This window comes from Bos grunniens, chromosome 16, assembly GCF_055505025.1.
Source record: "Bos grunniens cultivar Pamir isolate PY7600 chromosome 16, Bosgru_T2T1.0, whole genome shotgun sequence".
In the NCBI taxonomy this organism is placed as follows: domain Eukaryota; kingdom Metazoa; phylum Chordata; class Mammalia; order Artiodactyla; family Bovidae; genus Bos; species Bos grunniens.
In genome coordinates this window covers 38,481,799-38,491,196 of record NC_141180.1, presented here as the reverse complement: position 1 = coordinate 38,491,196, position 9,398 = coordinate 38,481,799, and positions in this window count along the sequence as shown.

The following is a 9,398-nucleotide window of genomic DNA, read 5'->3' as shown; positions in this document are numbered from 1 at the left end:
GTTGCTATCCTGTAGGATTGACTGGTTTGATCAGTGTGGAAGAGTTCTACACCTGAGGATGTGAATATTCCAATATGGCACTCACTGGAGTCTGGCTTCTAGTTTCCAGTGTTGCTTTGAGAGCTCCGGGATCATTTATATCTGATCTCTTGTATGTGATTTTTCCCTCTGCTTCCCTCTCTGTACCTCACAATTTGTAGAACATGATTTTTCTCTCTACTGTGTTGAAATAACACGTGTAAAGTTCTATTTTCATGTGTTGTTCCAGGCACTTGGGTGATATTTTCAATCAATAAACTTGCATTCTCTTCTGGGAAATTTCCTTATATTATTTTGTTTATAATTTCCTTCCCTCTGCTTTCTTTGTTGTCTTTTCCTGGAATTTCTGTTTTTCAGTCTTTGACATACTATATAGGACTTCTTAACAATGATTTTTGTTTGTTTAGCTTTTTATTTTTTGGCCACAGAGTGGGGCATGTGGAATCTTGCTTGGTTCCCCAACTAGGAATTGAAAAACCACATCCCCTACATTGGAAGCTCAGAGTCTTAACCATTGGACCACCAGTAAAATCCCCATATGAGACTCTTTACTGGTTGTTTTTTTTTTTTTTTTTTCCATTATTTTTTATTTATTTATTTTTTTAAAATTTTAATCAGCACGCAGACGGCCTTCGTCGCCATGACTCGGGGGAAAGGCTCTCCGGCCCGGACCGCTAGGGACGCCCCAACCAAGTAGAGAAAATGACGCCGCAGAACACACGCCGACGCAAAACCTCCATTATTTTTTAAACTCCATTTTCTGGAAGATTTCTTCAGCTTATCTTCCAAACATTTTATTGAGTTTTTCTTTTTTTCTATAATATTTTTATTTCCACAAACCATGTTTTGTTATCTGAATGCTCTTTTAAACAGCATCCTGTGCTTGCCTCTTGTTCTCGCCCTCTTCCTTTGAAAATAATGATTGCTCCCTTTTAGTTTGGACATATCCCGCTCACTGATGCTTTCTGTTTTACTGTTGTTGGTTGGTTGGTTGGTTGTATTTTTTGGTCTTTCTAATGTATGAGCTATTCCTCACCAGTCATTGAAAGTTCTGCTCATATGTAAGACTGGGGACTAAAAAGCTAATTGGAAGCTCTGAGCGCATGACAGGGACTATCGGTGACCTTCACGGTGGATGACATGCTGAGCCATTTGCTTGTAGAACCTTCAAGTCAGCATCTCTAGATCTTTCTTCCTGACCTCTTCACTCTTCCTGGGAAAAACAGAGCAGCTTGGGGGCTGTCAGATTCTCGGAGCTGACCCCGAGGAAGGCTGGTCTGTCTGCATAGAGGCCTTGTTTGCATTTGAGCCCTGCCATCCTTGGCAGGACCTGGGACTCTCCAAATCCTTCCTCCAAGAATGCATGCATGTGTGCCAAGTCACTGCAGTCATGTCCAACTCTGTGTGACCCTATGACTGTAGCCTGCTAAGTTCTTTGTCCATGGGATTCTCCAGACAAGAATGCTGGAGTAGGTCACCAAGTATCCTCCAGTGGATCATCCCAAACCCCAGTCTCCTACACTGTGGGCAGATTCTTTACTGTCTGAGCCACCAGGGAAATCTGTGACTTAGATACTCACAACTCCTGACTCAGTTATCCTGTCTGTAAAATGGGAGCATGGTCCTCAATGGTTACAAGGCTTCATCAAGGAGCACATGTCAGATGGTTCTCACCGAGCTGGTGGAGATCAGAATTTCTTCTCAGAGCAGGGGAAGAAGAAGAAAGGGCCCAGATTGCAGAAATAACAGCAAGAATGCCTGACCTGGGACTGCCCTGGTCATCCAGTGGTTAGAATCCACCTGCCAAGGCAGGGGACATGGGTTTGATCCCTGCTCTGGGAAGATTCAAAACATAATTAAAAAAAAAAAAAACAACCTGACCTGGAAGTAGAAAGTGTCTGCAGTGTAAATCCCTCCACTCCTCCAATGTGAGTAAAGTCTATACATCTCAAAAGGATGGATCTTCAGGAAAAGCACTGACCCCACAGCTGGGTGGATCTGATGTGGACACAGACTCAACTGCAGAAGCCAGTGTTTGGTGGAGACGTGAGTTAAGTCCTCTCAAGTCCCCCAAATCAGGAAGAGGGCCATGAACAAGTCTAATCTCTGACATGGAAAATAGAATAAGAATCCTATCTAGCTCAAGTCCCCCAAATCAGGAAGAGGGCCATGAACAAGTCTAATCTCTGACATGGAAAATAGAATAAGAATCCTATCTAGAATCCTGAAGTTCAGGTATTAAAATCAGCCCTGCCCCCACTTTAAGGATTCCAGTAGTTCCCACCTGAGTTGTTAGGAGAAAAATAGCCCCACTCTGGAGAAGGCAATGGCAACTCACTCCAGTACTCTAGCCTGGAAAATCCCATGGACGGAGAAGCCTGGTAGGCTACAGTCCATGGGGTCATGAAGAGTTGGACACGACTGAGCCACTTCACTTTCACTTTTCACTTTCATCATTGGAGAAGGCAATGGCAACCCACTCCAGTGTTCTTGCCTGGAGAATCCCAGGGACAGAGGAGCCTGGTGGGCTGCCGTCTTTGGGGTCGCACAGAGTCAGACACGACTGAAGCAACTTAGCAGAGCAACAGCATACTCACTGTTCTCTCCAGAGGCAGCCGAATTCACCTCTTCTGTTGATTATTTTGGTATTTACCATCTTGACTCTAAACAGTATGCTTGTTGTCAGTTTTAGTCACAATCTGTCGATTTCCCATTTGGGAAGGCGAAGATGTAGCTCTCTGCTTCCCTGCCCCCATCACACTCTCAACAATTAAATGACAGGCTCAGTTGGCTCCGACTCAGTGTTTGCACCATTACAACCATGCAAATAACATTTGCAGCTGAGACTCAGGGGGAAAAAAAACAAACGATATCTTCTATCTCTGGCATAGCTTCTTGCTTTCCCTGGAGGCTTTTTCCGTTTGATAATTTTCACATTCATTTAGGAAAAATAACTACTGAAAAAAAACAACCTTTTAAAGAATCTTTAGGTTCTACAGGTGTTTTATCAATTCCATCTTTCTGACAAGTCTGTTCTGTGTCTCCTGAACATCCAGATGGAATTCCACTCTTGACTCTCAGACAGCATATCTTTCTGTTTCTTGGTTTACTCCCTTGTTTTGGTGGAGCACATCCCTGAGATACTTTCTGAGAAAGGGGACAAGAGTTGAAAGTTTTAAAAAAATGAAATGTATGAAACCCTTTATTACATCTCATGCTTAACTAATGGGTACAGAATTTAGATGAGTACAGAAATATGTAGGCAATTATCTTCCTTCAACATTTTGAGATTTGCTATTTTCCATTCTTATTGTCTATTGCAGCATTTAAAATTAGCCCGAAATGCAGCAGGTGGAAACAATAAGTAGCTTGAAAGAGTAACAATAAGCATGTCTTTTGTGGGCCTGGAGTTTAAGATGACTTAGCTGGTTGGTTCAGTTTAGGGTCACTCATGAGGCTGCAGTAAAGCTGTCTCTATTGCTGGAGGGTCAGCTGCCAAGATGATGAAGTCACAGGACTAGCAAATTCCGGAGGCGGTTATCAGGAGCACCCATTTCCTCCCCAAGTCAACCTCCCCATAGAGACTGTTCTTATTCATGGTGGCTGACTTCCCCCTGTACAAGTGATCCAGAAGAGAACCAGGTGGATGCTGGGATGCCTCGAACGCCTCAGCACACATAACATACCATCCTTTCAGCCGTGTCCTGTGTTGCTCTTCAGTTGCTAAGTTGTGTACAACTCAGTGATACCTTGGACTGCAGCACACCAGGCTCCTCGGTCCTCCGCTATCTCCGCTACTGAAGTTTGCTCCAATTCATGTCCATACATGAGTCAGTGATGCTATCTAAGCATCCTCTTCATCCTCTGTCACCCCTTCCTCCTTTGGCCTTCAATCTTTCCCAGCATCTGGTCTTTTCCATTGAGTCAGCTCTTCACATCAGGTGGCCAAAGTATCAGACCTTCAGCATTTTTCCTTCCAATGACTATTCAGGATTGATATCCTTTAGGATTCACTGGTTTGATCAATGTGGAAAAGTTCTATACATGAGGATGTGAATATCCCAATATGGCACTCACTGGAGTCTGGCTTCTAGTTTCCAGTGTTGCTTTGAGAGCTCTGGGATCATTTATATCCTGACCCTTTGTATGTGATGTTTCCCTCTGCTTCCCTCTCTGTATCACGCAATTTGTAGAACATGATTTTTCTCTCTACTGTTTTGAAATAACATGTATAAAGTTCTATTTTCATGTCTTATTCTGGGCACTTGGGTGACATTTTCAATCAATAAACTTGCCTTCTCTTCTGGGAAGTTTCCTTGTGTTACTTTGTTTATAATTTCCTTTCCTCTGCTTTCTTTGTTGTCTTTTCCTGGAATATCTGTTTTTCAGTCTTGACATACTGTATAGGACTTCTTAGGAATGAATTGTTTGTTTGTTTAATTTTTTATATTTTTGCCACACTGTGGGGCCTGTGGAATCTTGGTTCCCCAACTAGGAATCGAAAAACTGCATCCCCTGCATTGGAAGCTTAGAATCTTAACCACTGGACCACCAGGTAAATCCCCATATAAGACTTCTAATCTTTACTGGTTTTTTTCATTTATTTTTAAACTCTATTTTCTGGAAGATTTCTTCGGCTTATCTTCCAAACATTTTATTGAGTTTCTCTTTTTTTCTATTGTGTTTTTATTTTCCCAAACCATGTTTTCTTCTCTGAATGCTCTTTTTAAACATGTGCTTGCTGCTATTTCTGCAATCTGGGCCCTTTCCTCTTCTTCCCCTGCCCTGAGAAGGAATTCTGATTTCCACCAGCTCAGTGAGAACCATCTGACATGTGCTCTTTGAGAAACCTGTGCTTGCTTCTTGTTCCGGCCCTCTTCCTTTGAAAATAATGATTGCTTCCTTTTAGTTTTGGACATTTCCCTCTCACTGATGTTTTCTTTTTGCTATGGTTGGTGGGTTGGTTGATATTTTTTTGGTCTTTCTCATGTATAAGGTATTCCTCAGTAATCATTGAAAGTTCTGCTCATATGTAAGACTGGGGACTAAAAAGCTAACTGGAAGCTCTGAGCACATGACAGGGACTATTGGTGACCTTCATGGTGGATAACATGCTGAGCCATTTGCGTGTAGAACCTTCAAGTCAGCATCTCTAGATCTTTCCTCCTGACCTCTTCACTCTTTCTGGGGAAAAGAGAGAAGCCTGGTGGCTGCCAGATTCCAGGAGCTGAGTCCAAGGAAGGCTGGTCTATCTGCGTAGAGCCCTTGTTTGCAGTTGAGCCCTGCCATTCTCGGTATGATCTGGGACTCTCCAAATCCTTCCTCCAAGAATGCATGCATGTGTGCCAAGTCACTGCAGTCTTGTCTGACTCTGTGTGACCCTATGACTGTAGCCTATTAAGCTCCTTTGTCCATGGGATTCTCCAGACAAGAACGCTGGAGTAGGTCGCCAAGTATCCTCCAGTGGATCATCCCAATGCAGGGATCAAACCCCAGTCTCCCACATTGCCGGCAGATTTTTTACTGTCTGAACCACCAGGGAAATCTGTGACTTAGATACTCACAACTCCTGACTCAGTTATCCTGTCTGTAAAATGGGAGCATGGTCCTCCATGGTTACAAGGTTTCTCAAAGAGCACATGTCAGATGGTTCTCACCGAGCTGGTGGAGATCAGAATTCCTTCTCAGAGCAGGGGAAGAAGAAAGGGCCCAGATTGCAGAAATAGCAGCAAGAATGCCTGACCTGGGACTGCCCTGGTCATCCAGTGGTTAGAATCCACCTGCCAAGGCAGGGGACATGGGTTTGATCCCTGCTCTGGGAAGATTCAAAACAAACAAACAAAAAAAAACAACCTGACCTGGAAGTAGAAGGTGTCTGCAGTGTAAATCCCTTCACTTCCTCAAATGTAGGTGAAGTCTGCACCCACCTCACAGAGATGGGCCTTGAGAAAAAGCACTGACCCCACAGCTGGGTGGATGTGATGTGGACACAGACTCATCTGCAGAACCCAGTGTTTGGTGGAGGGGAGTCAAGTCTTCTCAAGTCCCCAAAATTCAGAAGAGGTCCGTGAACAAGTCTAGTCTCTGACTTGGAGAATAGAATAAGAATCCTATCTAGAATCCTGAAGTTCAGGTATTAAAATCAGCCCTGCCCCCACTTTAAGGATTCCAGTAGTTCCCACCTGAGTTGTTAGGAGAAAAATAGCCCCTCTTTGTACCCACTCTTCTCTCCCAAGGCTGCCGCATTCACCTCTTCTGTTGATTATTTTGGTATTTACCATTTTGACTCTAAACAGTATGCTTGTTGTCAGTTTTAGTCACAATCTGTCGATTTCCCATTTGGGAAGGCGAAGATGTAGCTCTCTGCTTCCCTGCCCCCACCACACTCTCAACAATTAAATGAGAGTCAGTTGGCTCCACCTTCAGTGTTTGCACCATTACAACCCTGCAAATAACATTTGCAGCTGAGACTCAGGAAAACAAAAACAAAAACAAAAAATGATACCTTCTTATCTCTGGCATAGCTTCTTGCTTTCCCTGGAGGCTTTTTCCATTTGCTTAATTTTCACATTTGTTTAGGAAAAATAACTACTGGAAAAAAGCTTTTTAAAGAATCTTTAGGCTCTACAGGTATTTTATCATTTTCATCTTTCTGACAAGTCTGTTCTTTGTCTCCTGACTGCTGCTGCTGCTGCTGCTGCTAAGTTGCTTCAGTTGTGTCCAACTCTGTGCGACCCCATAGAGGGCAGCCCACCAGGCTCCCCCGTCCCTGGGATTCTCCAGGCAAGAACACTGGAGTGGGTTGCCATTTCCTTCTCCAATGCATGAAAGTGAGAAGTGAAAGTGAAGTCGCTCAGTCGTGTCCGACTCTTAGCGACCCCATGGACTGCAGCCCACCAGGCTCCTCCGTCCATGGGATTTTCCAGGCAAGAGTACTGGAGTGGGGTGCCATTGCCTTCTCCCTGTCTCCTGACTACCCAGATGGAATTCCACTCTTGACTCTCAGAGCTCGTATCTTTCTGTTTCTTGTTTTACTCCGTCGTTTTGGTGGAGCACATCCTTGAGATGTTTTCTGAGAAAGGGGACAAGAGATGAAAGTTTTAAAAAATCTGACAGGCATGAAAGTCTTTATCCATCTTCATGCTTAACCGATGGGTTCAGAATTTAGATGAGTATAGAAATATGTTGGCAATGATCTTCCTTCAACATTTTGAGATTTGCTGTTTTCAATTATTCTTATCATTGCAGCATTTAAAATTAGCCCGAAATGTAGCACATGGAAACAATCAGTAGGTTGAAAGAGGAACAGTAAGCATGTCTCTTGTGGGCCAGGAATTTAGGAGTGACTTAGCTGGTTGGTTCAGTTTAGGGTCATTCATGAGGCTGTAGTAAAACTGTCGCTATTGCTGGAGGGTCAGCTGCCAAGATGATTCAGTCACGGGACTAGCAAATTACAGAGGTGGTTATCAGGAGAACCCATTTCCTCTTGAAGTGGACTTCTCCATAGAGACTTCTCACTCATGATGGCTGACTTCCCCCTGAACAAGTGGTCCAGAAGAGAGCCAGGTAGACTCTGCGAGGCCTCAAATGCCTCGCCACACATCACATCCCATCCTTTCAGCCGAGTCCTATGTTGCTGTTGAGTTGCTAAGTTGTGTCCAGCTCTTAGTGACCCCTGGACTGCAGCACACCAGGCTGCTCTGTCCTCCACTGTCTCCTGAAGTTTGCTCCAGTTCACGTGCACACATGAGTCAGTGATGCTCTCCAACCATCCTCTTCATCCTCTGTCACCCCTTCTGCCTTCAGTCTTTCCAGCATCTGGTCTTTCCCACTGAGTCAGCTCTTCACGTCAGGTGGCCAAAGTATCGGAGCTTCAGCATGGGTCCTTCCAATGAATACTCGGGGTTGCTATCCTGTAGGATTGACTGGTTTGATCAGTGTGGAAGAGTTCTACACCTGAGGATGTGAATATTCCAATATGGCACTCACTGGAGTCTGGCTTCTAGTTTCCAGTGTTGCTTTGAGAGCTCCGGGATCATTTATATCTGATCTCTTGTATGTGATTTTTCCCTCTGCTTCCCTCTCTGTACCTCACAATTTGTAGAACATAGTTTTTCTCTCTACTGTGTTGAAATAACATGTGTAAAGTTCTATTTTCATCTCTTGTTCTGGGCACTTGGGTGACATTTTCAATCAATAAACTTGCATTCTCTTCTGGGAAGTTTCCTTGTGTTACTTTGTTTATAATTTCCTTCCCTCTGCTTTCTTTGTTGTCTTTTCCTGGAATTTCTGTTTTTCAGTCTTTGACATACTATAGGGCTTCTTAGGAATGAATCATATTTGTTTGTTAGTTTAGTTTTTTATATTTTTTCCACACTGTGGGGCCTGTGGAATCTTGGTTCCCCAACTAAGAATCGAAAAACCACATCCCCTGCATTGGAAGCTTGGCGTCTTAATCACTGGACCACCAGGTAAATCCCCATATAAGACTTCTTATCTTTACTGTTTTTTTTTTTTCTCTTTAAACTCTATTTTCTGGAAGATTTCTTCAGCTTATCTTCCAAACATTTTATTGAGTTTTTTGTTTCTATCGTATTTTTATTTCCCCAAACCATGTTTTGTTCTCTGAATGCTCTTGCTAAACAGCAAGCATCCTGTGTTTGCTTCTTGTTCTGGCCCTCTTCTTTTGAAAAGAATGATTGCTTCCTTTTAGTTTTGGATATTTCCCTCTCACTGATGTTTTCTGTTTTGCTGTGGTTGGTTGGTTGGTTGGCTGATATTTTTTGGTCTTTCTCATGTATGCGGTTTTCCTCAGTAATCATTGAAAGTTCTGCTCATTGTAAGACTAGGGACTAAAAAGCTAATTGGAAGCTTGGTGACCTTCAAGGTGGATAATATGCTGAGCCATTTGCATGTAGAACCTTCAAGTCAGCATCTTTAGATCTTTCCTCCTGACCTCTTCACTCTTCCCGGGAAAAGAGAGAAGTCTGGTGGCTGCCAGGTTCCAGGAGCTGAGTCAGAGGACGGCTGGTCTGTCTGCATGGATCCCTTGTTTGCTGTTGGGCCCTGCCATCCTTGGCAGGATGGGACTCTCCAAATCCTTCCTCCAAGAATGCATGCATGTGTGCTAAGTGGCTTCAGTCATGTCTGACTCTGTGTAACTGTATGACTGTAGCCTGCTAAGCTGTTTGTCCATGGGATTCTCCAGACAAGAACGCTGGAATGGGTCACCATGGTCTCTTCCAGGGTATCTTCCCAACCCAGGGATTAAACCTGTGTCTCTTTCGTCTCCTGCTTTGACAGGTGTTTCCTCCAAGAATAAGTCACCCTTTTCTGCTGGGGTTGGGGGATGGGAAGCA